At 44.0% G+C, this 26,252-nt stretch overlaps 3 pseudogenes; 1 reads left to right on the top strand and 2 right to left on the bottom strand.

Annotated features, from left to right (window-relative positions):
- Nucleotides 1–2,161: 2,161 nt before the first annotated feature.
- LOC125525571 (uncharacterized) overlaps nucleotides 2,162–26,252 on the bottom strand; it is a 53,288-nt pseudogene continuing 29,197 nt past the window's right edge.
- On the top strand, nucleotides 11,125–11,263 carry LOC147956761 (small nucleolar RNA Z247; annotated as a pseudogene).
- LOC147956762 (F-box/kelch-repeat protein At1g26930 pseudogene) lies at nucleotides 15,562–16,522 on the bottom strand (annotated as a pseudogene).

Genomic DNA, 26,252 nt, shown 5'->3' on the forward strand with positions numbered 1-26,252 from the left:
CCAACCAGCTCCCGTGGAATCGAAGCCCTGCGGCGGCCATCGGGCCCGTAGCTGTCGCCACTGCGGTGCCCCCCGAGCTCTAGCGCGTCCGCCACTGCCGAACTCGAGGTTTCCGCCGTCTTGTCGCGGGGCGAGGTGTGCTGCGCCATCTTCTCCAGTTCCGCGCGGATCTCATCGAGATCGACACGGAATTGCCCCATCACCGTATCCATGCCGGGGCGCCACGCCGCGAGGTCTTGCACCACCGGCTCCAAAGAGGCAAGCGCGGGCTCCATCTTGGCGACCGCTGGCTCCATGTTCGCGACGGCGGGAGCCATCCGATCCAACGTCTGCTGAATCGAGAGGAGGGCCTTGGCGATGCCGCTCCGCTCCACCGCTGCTTCCTCCAGCTGCTTCTGGACATCAGTCCCCACCATGATCTCCTTCAGACTGCGAGTTTTCGGCGCCAGATCGAGCCGGGGAAGAGAAATTTTGTGGTGGAATTGGAGGCTCTGATGCCAGATGATACGAATCAAGGGTGTAGGCATGCTCAATTATACTCAATCACTCGAATCAGAGGAATATCAACAGAGTATTTTGGTCTCAGCAAGAAGGGGAGCGGGGAGTGAGAGCCTCGAGGTGGGAGGAGAGATACATCGCCCAGCGGCGCCGATACGGTAAGTGATCCAACGATGCCAACCCTAGCGCAGCGCTGCCCCTTTATACCTACTTGGTCCACTCCGGGCCTCGCACCAGTGGGTTGGGCTTTGCCTTCCTATTGGTTCTCTCCAGCTGGGCTGGGCTTCTCTGGACGGGGCCCACCATTCCCGTGACATTCTGTCGCAACTTCTGTATTTGCTCTGTTTTCTCAACTCTGTTTTACCTGTAGTTAGCCTCCTCTACTCCTCTACTTTGCTCTGTTTCTCAACTCTGAATATTTGCAAGTCCCATCCTCTGCGTTTGCTTTTTTTTATGAGCTCTGAATATTTGGTTGTAGCCTCAGAGCCGTTTCAGGCATCAGGTTGACTCCACTCGGGGCCTGACAGACAATCTTCCTCCTTCCGACCACGGGACAGACGGACAGAGATGCTGCCGGCCTCCACACGCTAATGGCGGCTGCTATGTATCCTCTCTTTCTTTTTAACAAGGATAATACACACTAGACTGTGTGAACGGCGCCGAATCTACTTCACCAAAGGCACGCCCGCCAGAATGGTTCAAATGTTCAGTTATTTCTTTTCCAAAGAATGAGCGATCGAATCAGCGAGATCGGAACGATCCTACTCTGGACGGAACTTTCGTACGTAAATTTTTGCGATATAAAAACAGATGGGTGGATTGCAACTACCTCGTCTCGAGCATGGTGTTTTCACTTTCGTCAGTCAGAGAAGTCAACAGGGGCCGTTAATCTCGCTCGAGACAGAGCTGGGGTGTGTTCCATGTATCAGGTTGGCATTTTAAGTCGTTGCGGCTTCTGTTGCCTCGACAGCTGGGTTGCCCTTTATAGCCTTTGGACATTGTGCTATCAATTTCTGATGCGGTAATGGTGGATTCTGAGGTGCTGAGTGTACCGCTATGGTTATGGGGACTCATCTCCTAAAGACGATAAAGCGCTTCTCAAAAGTTTGTCCTGAATGCACATGAGTTTGTGTCTCATGAATTCAGATTTGGTGGCTTCCTGCTATCCTGTGACAGTCCATCATTTATGTTTATGTTGTTGGCCAATGGTTCCATGAATGTAATCAGGACATCACACTTGCCGACTATGTGTGTCCTAAATTATGCGTGCTAATTGTGCATGCTAATCTTAGAATGAAAATAATATAATACAATGTTGCACTTTACACCACACACTACATTTGGTACAAAAATAATAATTTGGGGGATTGCACATGGGAATTCTGGATGGAGGTTTGTTCCCCTGCTTGGTAATGGCAACTCATGGTCTTTTTTTTTCTGAAAAGGAGGATATCCCCCGGCCTCTGCATCAGAACGATGCATGCGACCATCTTATTATAGATGAAACTACTAATACTAGAAAACAAGTTTCCCCATTCTCCTCGCATTATTTGATTTGTTGCTTGGGACTCAAGATACGAAAAACTCTTCTCTGCTATGCAACTGAAGCTCCTGAACAACATGTTAATGGCAGACGGAGACGCTGCCTGCCCCTCTCCTCGCGTCAATGGCAGATGCCTTTTTCCCCTTGGAGCACCGAGCAGACTATTTCAGAGTTAATTCCCTCGTCCACCTGATACAAAATGAGGAAACAAGGGGTCAGTCGAAAAGGACATGGAATTTTACTCACATACAGGTTGTTTGAATGGATCGTTTGAAGAACTTGGCTGACATCCACCTCCAAACAGACCCACTAGGCTCGGACACTCTGTTGATCTCCAGCGACATAAGCTGAACTTCCTCTGTTTTTCTGAACTCTGAATATTTGCATGTAGTTGGCTTCATCTGCTTTTGCTCAGTATTCTGAAAATAAGAAGAGTTGGCAACAACAAATGTGCTGTATGATCGAAGAGAATCAGCAACCTGGTCTGGAAGACCATCGCGTAAAACATGTTGGTGTGCCAGCGAGTGAAGTAAACTCTGTAACAATGGAAGTGGCGAGACCTGACATAGCCAATGCAGCTGCATCTTTGACAACTGGGACCATCTCTCATTTATCCCGAGAACAACACATGCATGGAATTGGAATCGAACACACCAATTGTTGAAGAAACCATGCGAACGGAACCACCGACTGCATCCCTTGTTGACCCATGCCTTTGTACGAGCTCCATGTGTTGGGGATGTACACGGAACGGAAGGGTATTTCTCAACAGCCCAATGGTGAAGAACGTGGTTGCAAGGAATGGTGGCGTGCTGTGGCGGCTTGGATGTGGTGGCGATGCGGCGGTCATGAAGCTGTGGTGTGGTGCGGCAGCTCCACCGATGGCGATTTTTGTTGTTGTTGTTCACCATGTTACAGAGCCTTCTCTTTTGCCGAGCATATGAACTTGGAAAATCATCTGTGCCAAGTGGCAACAACTCTGCTGTCCGCTCTGTTCCGTCTCTTTTTTTATGTCGCGTACTGGCTTTTAACACTTAGCAAATGCACGACAAAAAAGAAACTCGGCAAGGAGCCCTTTGCTGGAAGTGTGTATGCCGATTGTAAACTTCGGCAAAGCCTTTACCAAGTGTTTTTCATCCTTATTTGGCACTAAACTAACAATTTGATTCCAGTAGTGATACACCGGGCAGTAAGCAATACACATCAACTCTATAAGTCAGGTTATAATTACTGACGTGGCAACCAACATGTTACAAAACTATGAGTAGTCAGAGCTAACGCGCAAGCAATACTTGCCAAAGCCAAAAGTTGACAGTGAGCACTAGCGTCAATGTCAGGCACAAAATGCTTGCATAGTTCATCATATGAAAACTAGCTTATCTTTCTAGTTTGATATGAATCATATCACTACCTGCATATTTCGTCATGCTAAAACTACCTTGTATAAATAGGAGAAAACCATCTGAAACTAGCTTGTATAAATGAGTTGTTTGATATGAATCATATCACTAGTAGAAATCTGAAACCATAAACTGAGCCAATAGAAGAAATAATCTGCACTACTTGTATATATCTTCGAGCTAGAATCTAATGTTCGATGCGTACGGAACAAAAAATATGCACCGTTTGGAAGAAAACATGAGGGTAAGGAAGAAAAAAAATTAACACGGAGGCTATGTAATCATAAGGAAAGAAACAACAATGTGCTAGCCAGATGAACATTCATGACCAGCAGGCAGGGATGACAATGCCCGTTTGGAGATAATCAAGATGATCAGTAGGTGATCGTTCAACTGTACTTGTTGCATCGTTGGACGGTGTGATGGATCAGGCTCTATGCACTAGACAGCGACGATGATCACTTGAAATATCTCACTTGCGATCACAGCTCCCGGGAGTGGGATCCGTGTGTCCAGCAAATTCCGAAGCAACATAGTTTTGTCGACAATGGATGAAAGGAAATCACCTGGGTGATATCCCATGAACAACTCTAGAACTAGCACTCCGAAGCTGTAAATATCACACTTCTCAGTCACCCTTGTTGTGTATGCAAGCTCTGAAGAAATATCAACATTCGAGAGTCAATTTTGCTACCTATATCATCTAAGTGCATTGATCAATAAAAACTCTTCTAGTATGTTTATCTAAAAGTACCAACATAGTGATATAATTTTACCTGGGGCAAGATATCCTTTTGTCCCGGCAAGATTTGTGCAGTTTGATCCATTCACATCTAGTATTTTTGCTAGACCAAAATCCGAGATGCAAGCCTTAAATTCAAGATCAAGCAAAACATTGCTGCTCTTTATATCTCTGTGGACTATCGACGCGAAACAACCGTGATGCATGTATGACAAAGCATGAGCAACATCCCCAACAATATTTAACCTCCTCGTCGAATCCATTTCAACTGCAGTTTCCAGACAATTTAAAGATGTTGCTAAGCCCCCTCTGTCCATGTATTCATATACAAGGAATCTTCCCTGAGTTGCAGAGCAGTAACCAAATAACTTTGCAATGTTGCGATGTCGAATGTGTACCAATGAGTGTATTTCAAGGTTAAATTGCTCATCATCTTCTGCCACATGGATCTTCTTCACCGCTAATAATTCACCTGTTGGTAACTAAGCCCTATAGACAGATCCATTCCCTCCAGATCCGATGCAAAAATCATTGCTGAAATTGTTTGTGGCATCAACAATTTTCTTGTACACATCTTTCCCATCAAAGTTCCAGATGGCGTACATCATGGTCTGTTCTACTTCATTTGATGTTTCTATCTTATTTTTCTTCCTTTTGCAATGCCATGTTACTAGTGTAATGACAAACACAAAAGATATAACAACTGGTATAATAACTAGTAAACTAGCATGAGATGTTTTCCCTTGTTTACTACTTCGAGGAAGGTCACAAGGGGGCAAAACTTCCACAACACCACACAATTTCTTATTATTCCTGAACCATTTGATTGGAGCTTCTTCGAAAAACCTAGTATGTGGCACTGACCCTTCTAGAAAATATTGGCTTGCTAAATGGGAAATCATCTATAGACCGAAAGACCAAGGGGGTCTTGGTATTGAGAATCTAGAAGCTAAGAACAGATGCCTTCTTAGCAAGTGGCTGTGGAAGCTCTCATCGGTGAATGATGCCATGTGGGCTCAAATCTTTCGCAGCAAGTACCTCCAGACAAAAACTTTGTCCCAGGTCACAGTCAGGCCGACTGATTCACCTTTCTGGACAGGACTGATGAAAGTCAAACAATCTTTATTTAATAGGATGAAGTTTGTTATTGGAAACGGCGCTAGTACATGTTTCTGGGAGGATACTTGGCTCGGCGAGACACCCTTGGCCATCCAATATCCGTCTTTGTACCGTATTGTTCAACGACGTGAGGTGTTCGACGCATCGGTATTTCAATCTATCCCCCTTAATATTCAGTTTCGACGGACGCTAGCGGGCAATCGTTGGGAAGAATGGCTCCGTCTAGTTAGGAGACTGATGGAGGTTCAGCTTTCTCAACAACCCGATGAATTACGCTGGAAACTGACTAAGTCTGGAGTATTCACAGTTAAATCAATGTATATTGATGTTATTAATTCGAACTCCATTCCTACCTCCAAGAATGTTTGGGATGTCAAAGTTCCTTTGAAAATAAAAGTGTTTATGTGGTTTGTCCATAAACAAGTTATTTTAACCAAGGACAACTTGATAAAGCGTAATTGGACATGACCTACTAGGTGTAGTTTCTGTGATCGGTATGAGACAATCAAACACCTCTTTTTTGATTGCCCGTTGGCCAAAGTCCTTTGGCAGACGGTCCACATTGCTTTTAATATCCATCCACCGAATCCTGTCAACGCATTATTTGGGACATGGCTTAATGGGATTGAGCCTGACTTAGCGATACACATTCGGGCTGGAGTTTGCGCTTTGCTATGGACTATCTGGACTTGCAGAAATGATTTGGTTTTTAACAGAATATCACGTATCCATTTTTTGCAGGTTATATTCCAAACCACGACACTGATCCGTTCGTGGTCGCTACTCACTCCGATGGAGGCCAGGGAGCATTTGGTTACTGGATCTTTTCGCTGGGAGATGGTAGCTCGGGATATCTTCAACCGGTTTGGATGGGGGTTATGTAATAGGATAGGCATTTAGTTTACCTATCTATTTTTAGCCAGCCGGTTGTGGCATCTCTTCATGGCTAGTTGGTGTTTCTAGCCCTTTTTGCCTCTGTGTGAGCTTTCTTTGCTTTTTTATTACTTTTGGAGACTTTGAAACCATGTTGGCACTGCTTTATTTGGTTAATAAGATGGTCGTATGCATCACTCTGATGCAGAGGCCGGGGAGTCCCCCCTTTTCGAGAAAAATACTAGCGAGTTTTAAAATAGAGACCCACTAACCTGGAGAAGAATCCACAACACATGCTTCTCTAGATCACATATCTGGCAAATTAAAACACCATGTTCACTAGAACTTAGACAAAAAATATGCCACCAAAAAGTTATTCACACCGGGAGTCGTAATCGCCACACACCTCGTCACCCTGAACCGCCCCAATACGTGTGATGTGGCATGGGAAATGGATTAACGCTTGCTCCTCGAATTCGTCCTCACCCCTCCATGGTCTCGCGCCAATGACTCCGGAGAAAGGAACCCAGCTAGGAAACCTGGAGACTTGCCGCATGGAGATAAATAACGAACACGTACGGGAATCAGTGTTGCACGCCATCCGCTCCTCGGGGATCAGCAAGTTGACACGTACGGTTGCCGATGGAATGACTTAACTTACAGTTCATTGTCTGAATGAAACCTACTCCTACTGGAGTAAATTCAAGTCATGGATCTGCCGAATTGATCAGAGGCCGGCATCATGAAGAAAAGTATATCAGTACTACTATGATGGTAGCCCTGCAAGATTATCCACTCAAACTCTTATGTACAAATCGCAAATAACCATATAGGAGTATTTAACAAAGCACTGATGATAGCATACCATTTCTTGTTCCATCAAAACACACAAATCAAGCTCAGTTTATATGGTTCATCAATCACACACACTAGCACACACCACACCACGCAAGGTTTACAAATCTTGATTGATGTACAGCCAGGCACAAACAACAATTTTATTACAAGCCACCCAGCTTATAATTAATTGCAGGAACATTAAGTAAATCAAAATTTAAGCTGACGTACACCATGCCATCAGTGCTTTGGTAACTATATACTGTCATGAGTGCTTTTTTTATGGAACATTATGAACTAAATCCAAATTAAAATCTTAATTTGTGAATTAAAAGCTTAATTTGTGTTTGGCTGGTGAAACATGAAATGATATAGTGTCATGGGTGCTTTGGTAATCGTAGGGTACCCCAAGCTTACGATTGTTTTCAAGAGTTTGAGTGGATATATAAACTTGCGATGTTGCCGTCAAGGACTGAACCGGCATATTTGGCATGCCCCCTGTTATTTTGGACCGGAAGCTTCTATGAACCAATTTTTGTCTACAGGCTGCTATACCATATACATACTTGCATGCATGAATGCTTATTAGCTTTGGTTAACACAGAGCAATAATTTATTTTTGAAATATATATGGTGGTGACACTACATCGGTACCAACACAGCAAATTGATCTCTGAAAGCAAAAATAAATTGATTTAATATAGCAGAGCCAGCCACCTGGAAAAAAAACATGATGTAAAAGAAAAAGACATTCCAAATCGCAACCGAGTTTCCGTGGCCGTCGGATCCGCGTTGCGTCATGCGAGCACACCTGCCATTGACACGTGGGCGTCTCTCTTAACTCGGGTGCAGAGGAGTCGATAGCGAAAGAGATGCCGGAGAAGCAGTGAGCGAAGGGTTTCGTAGCGGCTACAGCCAAATACCCAGAGTTCATAAAACAGAGCAAAAGCAGAGGACGCGACATGCAAATATTCAGAGTTGAGAAAACAGAGGAAAGCAAAGGAGTAGAGGAGCAAAAGCAGAGTTGAGAAAACAGAGCCAAAGCAGAGGTTGGGACATGCAAGTATTCAGAGTTGGAAAGCAGAGAAAAGCAGATGAACAAAGCAAAGAAGTTTCATGTAATGTGGAAGCATCTGTATCCCGGTACGGCAGAAATAGAGCAAAACAGCAGGTAGCTACTCAAGAAGTCTTGAGATGTTTATTTATGCCATCTCCATAAGTGCGTGCCCCAGGAACTTAAGAAGAATTCAACCCACCAGCTTGTCGACGGCGGCCACGTCTTCAATGTCTCTCAGATCAGAGAAAAGCAATTCTCCCAAGGTCCCGTGCATGGGCCAACCGTTGGATTTAGATTGAGATAGGCATGCATGCACACCTCTTCTAGCTGTATCAGTCAATGACATAGTCAATGCACCCAATATCTGACATCAAAACCCACCACACACTCATGCCTTTTCATGTGATTTCACAGTTTAAAATCATTTTATCTTATAAACCAAAATCCTGATTTAACTTTCGTTTGCGTATTTATATTCCTGGTCACGAGAACGTTTAAGCAAGATCACTCTTGAATATATTTTGATAATTTAAATTTTTTAATTTTTGGAACATGATAAAACCTTAGAAAATATGGTGAAACTCAATGAAACAAGGTATGAAACTCTGGTATAGTCTGTGAAACTAGTTTCATGTAAATGTTGTATTTGATGGGTATTATATTCTACAGTTTCACCAAGTTTCAAAATTATTATTTAAAAAATTATGGAAATATATCCTTAATTGATCTTGTTTAAAAGATCTTCTTACCAAGACCCCAAATATGTTACATACCAGAAATCAAGATTTTCATTCAAAAGATACATGGTTTTATAATTTCAGACTCAACCTAAAATGCATGGATTAATATGAGGAGAGAAAGAACCTATGTAGGGTCATAGGATGAAGTAAGTCATAAGTAGTAGTACAGTGAGACACTATGCATGCACGGGAGATCCCGTGCATGGTAGAAAAACCATTCTCCTCTCAGATCGGTGATCTGTTATCGACGAGGTAAGGTTACGTTAACGTCTTAAGTTTGTCGTTCAATTAAGTATTTCACCTTGGGTGATGAACGTAGTGCACCGAGGCTATTATATATGAAAATAACCATAGATTTGGCAATATTTTTCTATACTGTTGAAAAGCACCCGTCGGTTTCGGTGGACCATTCGATATCTTGAGAATTTGAAACAGCCTTGGGGGCAGACCGGCAAAGACTGAACTGTTCTTCTTTCTCTTGACGATAGTCTGAAACTGTCTGTTCGGAAGGAAACTTAAAGTTGCAGGTCACAATAGACATCATCATCATATAACAATGCTAATGAACTGAGATTATTAATGCCAGGCGGAAAGCAGTGGCTTGTCCTTCCTTCGACATGAGAATTTAGAATTTTGTTAAATCAGGATTCAAACAGTCTTCAACAGGAAGAGGGCAAAGCTAGACTTGGAACTTGATGTTCAGAAATACTAGTAGCTGACAGTAACGTGCTACGGTACAGAAAAAGTTGGGCATTGAAGATGAAAGATCATGAGAACACCGGGAACTTTACTGGAATCCAAATGACAACAGAAGATAACAGCTAGTGACTAAAAAACCCGCATGTTGATTCCTCCAAAAGAAACACATCTTTCTTCAGGGATTTTCTCTTCAACTGCTGTCGTGTGTTTTAGTACCAGTGGTGGTGACATGAGCTGCCACAGCAGGCCCGAGACCTCTTTGACCAGCGTCGAGTCCTGAACCCACAGCAAACTTATGACAAAACGTGGCGCTCGACTAGGAGAAGGTTCCATAAGAAGTATAATTCCAAATTTCGAATAGTATTCCTGATTTGTTCACTCCGACGGAAAAGAAAAGGCACTCAAACAGTCAAAGTCGACTCAAAGATAGACTAACAGAAGCATCAGTTCATGGAAATCAAACACACAAGTTGACCATCGACTTAAAACTGAAACAATAACAAGCAAGATCAAGAGGACCATCTTGTATCACATTACACATAAGCAGTAAAATAAAGTAACAAAAATATTATTAGCAACTCGACCAGAATTAAAGCTAATAACACAACTATTCAAGGACAGAGGATAATCTTTATTCATAAATATTCACCGCATTCGATCTTTATTCAGTGGACTCAGCAACCCATCACGGCCAAGTTATAAACGAAGCTCTTGGATGACCGTTTAGCAACCAAATTCCACACAGGCGGTTGCTGATCCAGGATCCATGAATGAATCTCAATCGTGCCACCAGTGTATGTCCTAGGACCTCCAATGACAATCAGCCGTGATAAACATGCTATATGGTTAGGCGAGTAGTTAGGAGAATATTGTGTTTTATCCTCTGTATTCTTATCTTCTCCTAGCGCCTCTTATCTTCTCCTATCACCCCCATGTAAATCTCTCACGGTTGTAGATCAACCGAACCTTGTACTCCAAGACACAATCAATATATAAACATGCGGGCTCCTATGTTTGGGAGTTGAGACGCTTCACACAACTTTCACATGGTATACAGAGCCTACCTCTTCCCCTACATCTAGCCTCCATCTCCCCTGCCGCAACCCTCCTACACCATCATCTTCCTTACCGCACCACCATGTCTTCCTCCAGCCAGATCGTCTCCCCCGGCCTCAACTACACAACCTCAGAACCCCTTACCAGAACCAATTATGTTCTCTGGCGAGCCCAAGCTCGCTCCCAGATCATGGGGGCAGGGCTATATGGGTAATCGATCAAACAACCCCCGAGCCTTCCAAAACCATAGTCACAAAAACCACCGATGGGAAAGATCAGATCGCTCCCAATCCTGCCTACAATCCTTGGCTAGTCCAAGATCAACAAATAGTGGCCTACCTGCTCCGAAACCTCTCCAAAGAAGTCCTGATTCAGGTTGCCTTCCTAGAAACATCACATGCCATATGGACTTCCCTCGCAAACATGTTCGCTGCACAATCTAGGTCTCGCATCAACAACTATCTCTTGCTCTTTCCAATGCCCAAAAGGGAACCCAGTCTGCCGCGACCTTCTTTGGCCACATGCGGTCTCTCTCAGATGAGTTAGCAGCCGCTGGCAAACCCATCGGCGAGGATGAGCTCGTCTCTCACATCATAGCCGGGCTTGATATGGACTATTAGCCCATTATCTCTGCCCTTGACGTCCGAACTGACACAGTTTCTGTCGACGATCTCTTCGCGATGGTGTCCAACTTTGATCAGCGCGTGGAGATGTTCCACGGCACTGGGGCTGGCGCCTTCAAATCCTCTGCTAACGTGGCCTCTCGGGGTCGCGGCGGCGGTGGTCGCTATTCTCCCAAGAATGGCGGCGGCAACGGATCTCGCAATGGAGGGAATCAAGGAGGCGGCAGCGGCGGCTATCACAATGGTGGTGGCGGCCGCGGCCACTACAACAACAGCAGCGGTGGCGGCGGCAGCTACCACCAAAACCCTGGTGGTGGTGGCGGCGGCTACCAGCACTCCGGCGGCAACAACAACTCCAGGCAGCGCTCCTACTACAACAACAACAGAGGGCGTCCAGTTTTTCAGGGGTATGATGGCTATGAAAATAAATGTCAGATATGCAAAAAAAACTAACCATATTGCCAAGGACTGTGACTGGCGCTACGCGGAAGACAACTCTCGCAAGAAGGTTGCTGCAGCCGCCGTGGACAACTCCTATGGGGTCGATACCAACTGGTATGCTGACTCTGGCGCCACCAACCACATCACCCATGAACTCGAGAAGGTGACGATGCACGAGAAGTATGGTGGCAGTGATCAGATTCATAATGCAAATGGTGAAGGTATGAACATAGATCATGTTGGTCATTCAATTATCAAAACCCCGCATCATCATATTCATCTTAGAAATATATTGCATGTTCCAGAAACCTCGAAAAATCTTCTTCCTGTCCATCGCATTGCTCTTGACAATCAAGTGTTTCTGGAATTTCATCCTTATTTCTTTTTGATCAAGGATCAGGTCATGAAGCAAGTTCTCTACCGAGGTAGATGTGTGCATGGGCTATATCCGTTGATTCCCCAGTTCCGAAGATTCGATAAACAAGTTTGCAGTGTCATCAAACTCTCCCCGGAACGGTGGCATGCACGCTTAGGACATCCATCTTTTTTTATTGTTCAACAAGTGCTTAGAAATAATCAGCTCCCATGTGTCGGTGAGTGTAGCTCTGAAACTATTTGTGATTCTTGTCAACAAGCAAAATCTCATCAATTGCCATACCCAGTGTCCACTAGTGTTTCTACCAAAGCCTTGCAGCTTATTTTTTCGGATGTATGGGCCCGGCCCCCTCCTCTGTTGGTGGACACACCTATTACGTTAGTTTCATTGATGATTACAGTAAATTCACCTGGATTTACCTTCTTAAAAAACGCTCAGATGTGTTTCAAGTTTTTAAGAATTTTCAAGAACTTGTTGAACGTCAATTCGATACTAAGATTCTTGCCGTCCAGTCAGACTGGGGCGGTGAATATGAGAAATTAGACTCGTTTTTTCAAACACTTGGTATTTCTCATCACGTTTCATGCCCCCACGCACACCAGCAGAATGGTTCTGCCGAACGTAAACACAGGCACATTGTTGAAGTAGGCCTTGCCCTACTCGCTGGCGCCTCCATGCCTCTTAAGTTTTGGGATGAGGCATTCCTCACTGCTGTCCATCTCATTAACATCCTTCCCAATCGTGTCATCAATAATGAAACACCCATGCAACGACTACTTCACACCCAGCCAGACTATTCCTCCCTTCGTGTTTTTGGCTGTGCCTGTTGGCCAAATCTTCGCCCCTACAATCCTCGCAAACTTATGTTCCGTTCCAAACAATGCGTTTTCCTTGGCTATAGTGCACAACACAAGGGTTTCAAGTGTCTCGATGTTTCCACTGGTCGCGTCTACATATCCCGTGATGTTGTTGTCGATGAAACAGTCTTCCCTTTCGCTCATCTTCATCCTAATACCGGTGCCCTTCTTCGCAAAGAGATTCTTCTCCTTCCCTCACACTTATCCAGAATTAATCACGGGGATGATATTTTGAATGATCACTTGACTAACCCTTCTGACCATGCATTTGAGCCTCCTATTACAGGACATGATGGTGATGCAGCGGAAAAAAATCTGGGTGAAAATGGTCCAGCAGCCTCCTCCAACAGGCCATATTTCATGTGTCCCCCGAGCGGACACAACCCTGCTCCCGTATCTGCATCGGGATCGGGGCTGCCAGCCCTGGCACGATCCTCCTCGGGATCCTTGCCTTGCCAGGAGGGCAGGGGCAGCGAATCTGTGCCCGGGGCGTCGCGCCAGCCTGCGGCCGCCACGCGACCGCGGTCAGACCCAGCGACCCACGCGCGTGCAGCCTCGGGTGATTCACCGCGTCGCGACGCGGCTCCACCGAGCCCCTTGCAGCCTGCGGACTGGTCTCCTGTGCGGTTTCCTCCAGAGCCGCGGGTGTACGTCAGGCGGGCCCAAGCTGAGGCGGGATCTGGTGTGGCTCCTGCTGGCTCGCCCGCCTCTGAAGCTGCGTGTACCTCGCCTCCGCCAGCCACATCCGATCCTGCGGGCGACAGTGCACCCTCGGGATCGCCGGGATTTGCCCCCTCTGAGCCGGGGGGTCTTGCATCTTCTGTGCCTGCGTCCTCTGCAGCGAACCAGCAACTTTCTCCACCACGCACACGTCTTCGCGCAGGGGTAATAAATCCGGTAAATTACAAAGTCAAGTATGGCCTAACTTGCTCAACAGGAGAACCCAGTATGTTTCGCGAAGCATGCACAGATCCAAAGTGGAGAAAGGCCATGGAAGAAGAGTTTCAAGCACTTCAGAGAAATAGAACTTGGCATTTGGTTCCTGCACTTCCAGGTAAAAACCCAATTGATTGCAAGTGGGTGTTCAGAATAAAAAAAAGTCAGATGGTACAATTGACCGTTACAAAGCCAGACTCGTTGCAAAGGGGTTCAAGCAAAGGTATGGCATAGATTATGAGGACACGTTTAGTCCTATTGTCAAAGCTGCTACTATCCGTCTTGTTCTATCCATTGTTGTTTCAAGAGGATGGTGTCTTAGACAACTAGACGTAACGAACGCGTTTCTTCATGGTGTTCTGGAAGAGGAAGTGTATATGAAACAACCTCCTGGATTTGAGGATAAGCATAAACCGTTTCATGTGTGCAGGCTGGATAAATCTTTGTATGGACTAAAGCAGGCTCCTAGAGCGTGGTTCTCTCGGTTGAGTTCAAAACTACAAACACTTGGTTTTCGTCCATCTAGATCTGACACATCATTGTTTATTTACAATAAGTCAAATACGGCCATATTTGTTCTTATTTATGTTGATGATATTATTGTCACCAGCTCATCCAATGATGCAGTCACAGCCTTACTGAAAGATCTTAACTCAGAGTTTGCTCTAAAGGATCTAGGAGATCTGCATTTCTTTCTTGGTATTGAGGTTAAGAAAACTCAAGAAGGTGGTCTTCATCTCTCTCAAGGAAAATATGCAATTGATCTCTTGAATAGGGTAGGTTTGCAAAGTTGTAAACCGTCACTTACGCCGTTATCCAGCACAGAAAGGTTGTCTCTTGCAAAAGGTGAAATTCTGAACCAGGAAGATAGCACCAAGTATAGGAGTCTGGTAGGGGCACTCCAATACTTAACATTAACCAGGCCTGATATTTCTTTTGCTGTGAATAAAGTTTGCCAGTTTCTTCATGCTCCCACTTCATTACATTGGACTGCTGCAAAGCGTATATTGAGATATGTGAAAAATACTTTGAGTGTTGGTCTCACTTTTAACAAGTCATCATCCACACTTGTCAGTGCTTTCTCTGATTCTGACTGGGCAGGATGCTTGGATGATAGACGTTCCATAGGTGGCTTTGCAGTTTTTTTTTGCCAAACTTAATATCATGGTGCGTAAGGAAACAGGCCACAGTTTCCAGGTCAAGTACTGAAGCAGAATATAAGGCGTTAGCAAATGCCACCGCAGAAATCATCTGGGTCAAGTCTATGTTGAAAGAACTTGGGACAACTCATATACAGACTCCTTGTCTGTGGTGTGATAATCTTGGTGCTACATACTTGTCAGTTAATCTTGTTTTTCATGCTCGCACAAAGCATATTGAGATTGATTATCATTTTGTCAGAGAAAGAGTTGCCAACAAGGAATTGGAAATTCGTTTTGTGCATTCAAAGGACCAAGTTGCGGACGGCTTTACAAAAGCACTTGCTACAAAACCGTTTGAGGAGTTTAAACGTAATCGTAACTTAGTCAAGTTATGATTATGGGAGGGTGTTAAACATGCTATATGGTTAGGCGAGTAGTTAGGAGAATATTGTGTTTTATCCTCTGTAGTCTTATCTTCTCCTAGCGCCCCTTATCTCCTCCTATCACCCCCATGTAAATCTCTCACGGTTGTAGATCAACCGAACCTTTGTACTCCAAGACACAATCAATATATAAACATGCGGGCTCCTATGTTTGGGAGTTGAGACGCTTCACACAACTTTCACAAGCCGGTCACCACAGGCTCTGAAAGCAATCCCCAAGAATCGTTTGACACACATTGTTCAGACAATTTTCGAAGAGTGATCCACCTATTATTCAGCTTGTCATACCTCTTCACATCCTTGTCACTGTAATCAGCTGCATAAAGCTGATTGTTGACAGCGGCAATAAGTGGAGGTGCACCGGCCACTCCATAGAGGCCCTTGGACATGTTGTCGATGACCCTCCAAGACCGCCGCTCCAAGTCATATTCCTCACCACATGCCAACACCTTGTTGTTGTTGGTAACACCACCAATCACATAGAACTTTCCATCCATGAATGCGCCAAAACACAACTTCCTAGCCTTATTCATGCAAGGAAGGGGTGTCCAAGTATGTGTCTCCGAGTCATACATCTCCGCGGAGCTCAGTATCCTTCCAGAAGAATCGCTGCCCCCCCCCCCCCCCCCCCGCAACATATGCCTTTTCACCAACACTTGTCGAGAACAGGGACCGCGGCGAGTTCATCGGATCATCCCTTGTCCATGAATTGGTTAGGATGCTATATTTGTACACAATGTGTGCCATCCCAAACACCAACAGCTTGGTTCCGATAGCCAGGGACTCCTTGTCAGAGCACATGAAGCATTCGTCTGGTGGTATCTTGGGCAGTTGGATCCAGCGCCCACGGTGCGGGTCGTAAGCATCCCACTGCAGAGGATTGCATGAGAAGTAGAGCCAGTACTCCGCTACGCCATTGTCGCGACGCAAGCGGTAGATCTCCCCACTGCGGACCAGCGAATTGAAGTCGCGGTTCAAGCATGCCACGGAGCCATAGTCTGACCTGGACAGCCGTAGGAGGCATTTGATGAAAAGGCTACGGCCTATCCCACTAATGATATCGCTCCAGGAGACGACGTGCTGCTGCCCTCCATGAACCCAGTCGCTGAGACGATGACCAGAAGGCTCATGGGTTTCCATGGGTGCCCGCGGCTCCAACGCGTGCCTGCTCCGCTCTGCCCTCACTGTCTGACAAGAGTCAAGAGTTAATAGTTTTACAAATCCGTAACATTTTCTCCTTTTTAAAGAGTATTTCTACAATATGTTTTCTCCAAAATTCATAGAATTTTGGCATGCGACACAATTCAACTTCTTTGGCATATTTTGACACGACAACCGTTTAGCTCCATTAGAGCATGAATGAAGAGTTGAAAATCAGGTGAAACTGAAGAATCCAAGTCCAATTAAATTAAGAGACCTTTTACGGTACATCAGATAAATATTGACCATTCATTTTTGGTGATCTAAGGGTTAATATTAATCGATAATGTGTAGTACTCTCTGCAAAAAGGGCACAATCGAAAGAGTTGCAAAGTAGTATTAGTTCTTATGGCTTTCATCGAGATGGGAATCCAGCGCGATGATTCAGGAAAGATCGACAAAATCCATACCGCTGAGTGTTCCATCGGTGATTATTGATTCGAGGAGCAGAGGAGCGGAGCTGGATGGCAAGAGGGGAGCCGTCAACAGAGAAAAGCAATTCTCCCATGCATGGGAGGTCCCGTGCATGGCTCAACCGTTGGATTTAGATGGAGACTTGGATGCATGCACACCTCTTCTAGTTGTATTTCACCCATTAATGAACCCACCCCCTCCCATGCAGCACACTACACCCATGCCTTTTCATGTGATTTCAAAGTTTGAAATCATTTTCTCTTATGAACCGAAATCCCGATTTCACTTTCGTTTGCATATTTATGTTCCTGGTGATGAGGACTTTTAAAAAGATCACTCTTCAATAAATTTTTCATAATTTTTGAAACATGATAAAACCTTACGAAAGATGGTGAAATTCAATGAAACATGGTCTAAAATTCTATGATATAGTCTACGGATCTCATTTCATGTCAATTTGTTTCTATTAAGAACATCGTATACAGTTTTGTAATTTGATGGGTATTCTATAGTTTCACCAAGTTACAAATTTCTTTTAAAAAATTATGGAAATATATCCATGATTGATCTTGTTTAAAAGATCTCCTTTTCAGGACCCCAAATATGCAAACAAACCAAAAATAAAAAATTTCATTCAAAAGCTACATGGTTTTAAAATTTCAGACTCTGACTTAAAATGCATGGGTAAATATGAGAAGGGAAAGAATCAGATAGGGTCATAGGGTGGAGTAACTACAAGTCATAGCGTCATAGGTAGTACGATGGGACACTAGCATGCACGAGAGATCCCGTGCATGGTAGAAAAACCATTCTCTCCGTCAACAAGATAAATCTGCCTCTGATGCTCGTCAAGCCTCCCGCGCTGGCCCGCAATGCCTCACGACGCCACAACCAAATGCCGACGAGGAGCCTGGACAAATATGGGCGATCTAGTATACGCTTCACTGATCCACCCAGCTGGCTGCTCCTGAAACTTGCGTCCCCTGCTCCTGGAGGAAAAGATGGCATGATTGGGTCGGCCGTCGGCCTCTATGTCTCAAAAACTGAAGCAAAAGCCAGCCATGGAAGCATGGGCTAGCTCTCATGTGGATGGCTAGGCTAGCTGCAAGTAGGGGGGGGGGGGGGGTTACTGGTGGGAGATTATGAAGCAGCCGACCAACCAATGATCCAATGAGAGGGGGATGGACATGATTGGTGCCCTCGTCGGGAGGAAGACGATGATTGATAAGAAATTCCATCTTAATATGAATTGACTAAACTGCCCTATACATCTTACAGTACATCAAATTATTGTGGGTCCTTTATTTTCATCAGTTCAACAGATGAGATGCATCCATGCTAAAACATAAACTCAGTAGTATTTATTGATCTGGAGCAAGACACAGGGGTATTATGGACATCTTTCCCTCTAGCCAATGCAACCAAAAGACCGATCTGATGGAAGAGACTAGGCAGCACGGCCTAAACGTGACCTCTTGGCTCCGATACCATGTAGAAGTGCACGCTCTAGCCAATGCAACCAAAAGGCCGATCTGATGAAAGAGACTAGGCAGCACATTATACGTCAACAGAAACCAATTAATGATACGTACTATTTTGCGGCAAAAACAACAAATTTGACCTGTGGACGAAAAGAATTCACAAACTGAACTGTTGATGAAAAAAATTTCACATAGATGACCTTTTTATGTAGCGCCCGATAGTTAGGCGTCACACTAGGTTGTGCGACGCCTAATTGAAAGGCGTTACACGTTTGACCAGCGTCGCGCACTGAATTAACTGAAAATTGCTAAGTCAGTATGCAACGCCTGGGAGCTAGGCGCTGAGCATTGCGTAGGGTTCGCGTTTTGCATTGGTTCGTAGCACTGAATCTCGGAATGGGTAGTCGGCTAGTTAGATTAAGCAGAGCTAGTGCATGTATGGGTTCCTGGCTATGATCTATGGGGCTACTTCTGATATGTCCCTATCAAGAATCAGCTTTTTTTTCTAGTTGGATCTTCTGTATCCGTGTGCTATTGAAATACCTCGAATCAGCCACGAAAAATCCCTAAAGTTTTATCTCGCACTGCACACCTGACCCGACATGTGTGAGACATATTCGTGTGTCCTTGTTCGGTATTACTACACTCTTTCCCCATCATGCAGATGTGTATACAAATGACGCAAACAATTTCTACCAAGTGTTTAAAAACAATAAGTTGTAAATCATAAATTTCTATTAGCAAGTGTCACTTGGTGAAGACACATGAGAGAGAGATTCAGGCGCCCAAGTCGGAATTGTGGTACAGTGTGTCATGGGTTTCTGAGATTTTTATCTGGCATTGTTGTCTCCTTGTGTGCTGTATAAAGCTGTGGGGAACAGTCCTAGGGCGACTTAGCAATTTTTAGGCAACCTGAGGTGCGATGCTTGTCAGGAGTGTAACGCCTGTCAGTTAGGCGCTGCACAATGTAGTGTGATGCCGAGTTGTCGGGCGCTATACAAAAAGGTGAGCGGAGTGAAAATTTTTCAATAATAGTTCACTTTGTGAATTCTTTTTGTCCACAGGTCAAATTTATCATTTTTGCCCTATTTTGCTGCCTATTACTATGTACGGGGCTCTCATGGTATCGGGCCTGGCCTTTTTTTCACAGGAACCATTAGGGCATGTACAATGATGGCATATGGATACATATGCCTCATGACAAAAATTAATTTGAGGCATCTACATTTATTTTTTCTCCTCAATGCAAGCTACCACTAGTGGGCCTCATTAATAAATAGAAAATAAAGACTCTAGTACACATGCATTTCTACTTTTCACTCCAACTTTTTCAGCTTTTGCCACCGGACCATACTTTTTCTTTTCAAGCACCCGCCTCCTGAAGAGGATCCTGCTTCCCTATACGAACCTACTTTACGTCATATCTGATCCTACATGACATGCAAGGCATCATCTTAAGACTATGCATTTTACATGCCCTTACTGTGGAAGAGAGGCCCCTATTGGAGCTCCATGACCATCTTACTCGTCACGAGCCAGGAGCCCAGGACATGACGTCATATCTCAGTGACAAGTCGCGATGCTTTGTGTGTACGGCGGGCGTGTTTTGGTACCTTTGTGGCCGTGAGCAGAAACCCATGGGTGGGGTAGCGTGCCACTCGTTGCCGACGAGGAATACAAAGTACACTAAAAAATGTCACATAACACCCAGCCGTATGTCGGCCGGACGACGGCCTGTCCATGTACTGTAAAATTTCTCTAAATTAAAGGTGGGCATATAGATTTCCTACTAGCTTGGTTTAACAGTGAACATGGTAGTAGTAGTGTAGTACTAACCGGATTGGCTGGGACGCTGGGCCTGAATTCGGTCAGAAGACCGCGAGTTGAGTTCTGTCCGTGTGTGGAATCCGCCTGCTAATCACACGCAATTTCTCTGTAACCTAGAAGGAGATGCAAGACATGGCTGCTACTAAGGAGTGGAGCAGTCGCAGAACCTGTGCTCGAGATGAAGAGCGTGGAGAGAGTGAGGGATGAGTGGGATGTGTGATAGGGCTGGTTCCTTTTACTAGTGCGCGCACTGCTAGCTTACTTTGCTTCACTTTCTTTTTCCTTCTCTCTTCGCTATACGTTGCAGAGGGGTGCCTGGATGACTGTACTAGTAAAGGCAAACTTTAGCAGAGGGGTGCAACCACTAGTAGAAAACGGGCCTATTGTCCCGGTTTATAAGGGCTTTTTGTCCCGGTTTCTGAACCGGGACTAAAGGGTCGTTACTAATGTCCTGACCCTTTAGTCCCGGTTCAAACCAGAACCGGGACAGATGGGCCTACACGTGGCTTGCGCGCTGAGTCCAGGCAGGAGGGCCTTTGGTCCCAGTTGGTGGCATCAACCGGGACCAATAGGCATCCACGCGTCAGCATTTCTGTGGCTGGATTTTTTTTTGAAAGGGGCTTGTTTAGGGGTTTTGGGGGTTAATTTAGTTTGTTATTAGCTAGCTAATAGAGAGAAGTGTCCTCACTTATATCTCCGTGCTTGGTTTATACCAACGCTATGCTATGCCTAAACATGGCTTAGATTGAAGTGAAGGCAACATGTGGTGCATGTCGAAAGTAATACTAATTAATCCTAACTTGATCAAGTTTGGATTAGTACTACTTTCGATATGCACCACATGCATGTTGCCTTCACTTCAATCCAATCCATGTTCATTTCACCCACTGATATATAATAACTCTTCATGCTCACATCATGCATCATCATAATAATAAGTCCTACTAATCATCATGATACAACTTCTACTCGTTATTAATAACAAGTCATACGACATCATCATCCTCATAGTCATCGAACCAACCCTACTTAATTGTTCTTAGCACATGATCATCAGTATTAGGTAGGACATAAATATCCTCTTTAAGGTAAAATAGCACAAAACAGTATAGACCCTGACTCTCCATTATGGAGAATGGAGATCATCATGTCTCCAATTCTTGCGTCGTGCTTCCTTTTGCGTCCAAGAACCTCTTTACGAGTGTCCATACATTTTTTCCATTCTCTGATTTGCATGTCTCCACTTCTTTTAGAAATCCGGTATGGACAGTTGAGATTCGTAGGATGACCTGGATATACGTTCAAAACATCAAGGCGACCATGCTCATACATCAGATGAGGCACACAATCCTCTGGGATTATCTGTTGAAAAACATAGTAATAACTTCCTAGTTAGCAATGAAGTACTAGTTTTATAGAAGTATGCAAAAGATGCACGTATGTCGTAATAGTAAAAAAATCTTACCAGGGTATCTCCATAGTAGTTACCGTAGTTCAACACGTGCACTAGTGGCACGTATTGACCATAATGTCGAGGAGTTTGATTGTAGATATTGTAATTCTCAAGATCATTACAAAATCCAACCAGATGATTTTTCTCCTTGTAAGTTAACTCAGAGCCATCGGTGTAGTAAGTTCTATCTACCATCTTCTGCACATTCTTTGATACTTCAAAATAAGCTGTCAATGGAAATAAGCTGTCAACTATTTTGAAATGAACAATATAAATTAGTTAATAATTAACTATGTTTGAGACACTCACATAGCGGTAGAACTGGAGGCGTATCATCAAGGACCCAAATGTCCATATTGTCTTGCTCGATTTCAGGATCACCAAGATCCATGGTGACAAGCATACCCTCATCAAAACCATACAATTTGCAAAATGCTTCCCAATTTTTGCAACCAAAAAGGGTTACGCTCTCAGCATTATACAGCTTTACTTCAAAATCCACATCATGATGGGTCCTTAGGTGAATTTTCTTCGTTTCAAAATTTTCATGGTCTTCAAAATCCATCTTCTCCAAGACATAGCGTCTTGCATGGCATGGGATAAACTATACTCGAATTGTAAAAGATGAAAATTACACGTTGAAATAGTTGAAGTCATGCTTAATTATGAAAAAACACACTTGTCGTCGTTGCGTACCGTTTCAACTTCGAAGGTCTCCTCGAGCTTAATGCTGAAGCGTCGATCATCGTCCAGGTGAGGCCTGTCGCACAGACCTTTATCGTCGTGGCACCAGTCGCACTCCCCCGGGAGACTTCCATCGTCCGATGATGACATTTCCTACGTTCATAATTCAAAGATTAAACATGTACAATTAAATATATATATATATATATGTACTACAAAAACTAAATTAGATCATTATTATTCAACTAATCATATGCATATGCCTTGCATAGTGCTCTCCAATTTGAGCATTCAATAAGAAAAATCAAATTGCAAAATAAAGTAGTATTCAAATTAGGATGCATTCAATTATAAGAAAAACTACATCATCTCCATGTGTCCGTACATCGTCGAATATTATCACTAATACACGTCGAATACTATCATACATATCGCCAGTACAGCTAGAACCGTAGCGCCCGACGGGTATCGGCGCGGGCGGTGGACACCCAAAGGGAAGGAACCATCACAGGATCATAACTTCAGTGAGATCCCTGAAGAACTTGCCAGGTATTCTTGAACCTGCCCTCAAACGCAACCATGTAGCGACGGACGTGCTGGTCCTCCTCGCTGACACGGTGACGTACCACCTCCGCGGTGTCCGGAAGCCTCAGCACCGTCACTGGCCCACGCGACCGCCACCAAATAAGGATCGGGTCAACGACGGGCTGGCTCCTCACCAAGCTACGCCCCCCGGAAGGTAGCGCCTCCCAGTACCACCCCGGCGGAGCCCAGTCCCGGACATGGCCCATCTGGTCAAGCAGGTGTCGTCCTCCGCCGACTCGACGACGAGGATGCGGGATAGGCATCGTCCATGTCGATGCGGGAATAATTGCTTTAACTAAAAAAATAAACTAGTTCTATTAATTTTCTTGCTAAAAATAAACTACTTCTATAGTAAAATAAACCAGTTTTATTAAATCAACTAGTTCAACTACTAAGCACTTACTATAAATAGAATAAAGTAGTACTTACTAAAAACAAACAAGTTTAACTAGTTCTATTATTTTTCTAACTAATTCCATAAAACACTTTCTAAGTAGTACTTACTAAAAGTTATCGGGGAGGGGGGTATATCGACAACGACATACCCGATAAAAAATAAGAAGAGGAAGAAGAAGAAAAAAAAGAGGAGAAATCTTCTTCTCCTCTTTTTTTTCTTCTTTTTCATCTTCTTATTTATTTCTCCTCTTCTCCCTCTCCTCTTCTTCTTATTCTTCTTCTTCTTCTCCTTCTTCCTCTTCTTATTTTCCTTTTTTCTCTCCTTCTTTTTCTTCTAAATATGAACATATACATAAATGACTTTGATCATACACAATTTTCAGATTCCTACACAATATGAACATATACATAAATTGACAAAGAAAATTCTATGAACAAAAAAATCATAAAAATTATATGAACAAAATTACAACATAAAAAAATCATAAAAAAATCTATGAACAAAATTACAGCAGAAAAAAATCATAAAAAATCTATGAAAAATTGACATATTCTTTGCATATGAACATACAAACATTTGCATATTCAACAATAATATCACCAAAAAAAAAATCTAAACTACACATATAAATTAATACAACTAAATTACAACAACTAAATTAACTACACATCTAAACTACACATCCAAATTAATACAACTAAATTACAACATCTAAACTACACATAATAAGGGGTGCCGCGGCGCGGCGGCAGCGGCGGCGGCCATTACAGGGAGGAGGAGGGGGGGATCGGGGCGGCGCTCACAGGATGCGCGGCGACGGCGACGAGGAGGCAGGGCCGGCGGCGTCGGGGCAGGGGCGGCGCGGGGCAGCGACGGCGTCAGGGCGGTGCGTCGGAGGCAGGGCGACGACGGCGACGGCGAGGCAGACGGGCAGCCTGGCGGCGTCGCGGCGGGAGAATGAGGAACAGAACGAAAAATTCACAAGTCCTGGTTATATAGACGAGGCATTGGTCCCGACTGGTGGCACAAACCGGTACCAATGCCCCCCTTTAGTCCCGGTTGGTGGCACCAACCGGGACCAAAGGCCAATTTTCGGCAGCCCAAAGGGCGGGAAGCGGCGGCCTTTGGTCCCGGTTGGTGGCGCCAACCAGGACTAAAGGGGGGGCATTGGTCCCGGTTGGTGCCACGAGCCGGTAGCGATGCCCCTTTGCCCTTGTGCTGCTGCGGCGTCGAAAGTTTAGTCCCACCTCGCTAGTTGAGAGGGGTGCGCAGTGGTTTATAAGCCCCACTGCCGCACCCCTCTCGAGCTCCTCTCCATTGCAGGCTTACGGGCCTAATTGTCACTGCTATGACTTTGGGCCTACTGGGCCTCCTGCGGGCCTAAATCCTGGCCCATGGATGGGTTTCTAGTCATATTCAGGCCGTGGGGGTCCAGTAGGAGGCAATTTTTTTTGTTTTTTTGTTGCTTTATTTATTTTATTTTGTTTCTACTTACAACAAAATACTTATTGTTGCTATTTTTATTTTTTTTCCAGATTTTTTGTTTTGTTTTCTGCATTATTTATTTTCTTTTGTTTTTTGCTTTATTTTTTAATTCTTTATGCTTTTAGTTTTAGAAAAATTATAAACTTTTTGTTAATGCCATTAGTTTTCAAATTTGAAAACACTTTTTTTGTTTTTCTGTTTTCTTTGTTGCTTTATTTATTTTATTTTGTTTCTACTTACAACAAAATACTTATTGTTGCTATTTTTATTTTTTTCAGATTTTTTGTTTTGTTTTCTGCATTATTTATTTTCTTTTGTTTTTTGCTTTATTTTTTAATTCTTTATGCTTTTAGTTTTAGAAAAATTATAAACTTTTTGTTAATGCCATTAGTTTTCAAATTTGAAAACACTTTTTTTTGTTTTTTTGTTTTCTTTGTTGCTGTATTTATTTTAATGCCATTAGTTTTCAAATACTTATTGTTGCTATTTTTATTTTGTTTCTATTTACAGAATATTAGGATTTTTAGTATTATATTTACTGTCTACAATCTTTCTCCACAGAGATACCAAAAATTATAAACTTTCTATTAGTGCCATTAGTTTTCAAATTAGAATGGTTAAAATTTGAATTCTTTGAAATTTGTGTGAATCACAAGTTTGTGATTAACTTTACTAAAAAAATGAACATAGATGCGCCTATAGAGAAAATTCAACCTAAATTCATAATCAATTTCTATGAATTTCAGAGAAATTCATTATGAATTTAGGTCAAATTTCCTGTATAGGGGCATCTATTTTCACTTTGAGAGGAGCTCAACAAGGCAGAGAGGGACGGACTTATAAACCGGTGTGGGCGCCCTTCGGTTGGTGAGGTGGGACTAAACTGTGAATCGCAACGAGGACCAACCATTTAGTCCCGGTTGATGGCATGAACCGGGACTAAAGACGACCTAAGAGGACCTATTGGTCCCGGTTCATGCCTCCAACTAGTATTAATGGTGGTGGGCCAGGAGCGAGGTCCATTGGTCCCGGTTCGTCCGGTCCAGACGAACCGGGACCAATGGCCCACATGGCCCGGGCGCCCCCGAACCGGGTCCAATGCACCCATTGGTCCCGGTTCTTGATTGAATCGGGACTAATGGGCTTACCCGGCCTGAACCAAAGCCCCCTTTTCTAGTAGTGAACCTCCATATTTCGAGGCTGTGGGGGGGGCTGTTTTGGAATGCATTCTGAACCCAATCACATTAACGCTACTGAACTTCCAACTCCTTCCTCCCCTGTTTAATGGCACTACCGCCAAATAATCGTTGAATCAGATTGTTCAAAGGTTATTGAAGCGTGTGC

The sequence above is a fragment of the Triticum urartu genome, chromosome 7A (assembly GCF_056163025.1).
Source record: "Triticum urartu cultivar PI428250 chromosome 7A, HENAU_Tu73, whole genome shotgun sequence".
NCBI lineage: Eukaryota > Viridiplantae > Streptophyta > Magnoliopsida > Poales > Poaceae > Triticum > Triticum urartu.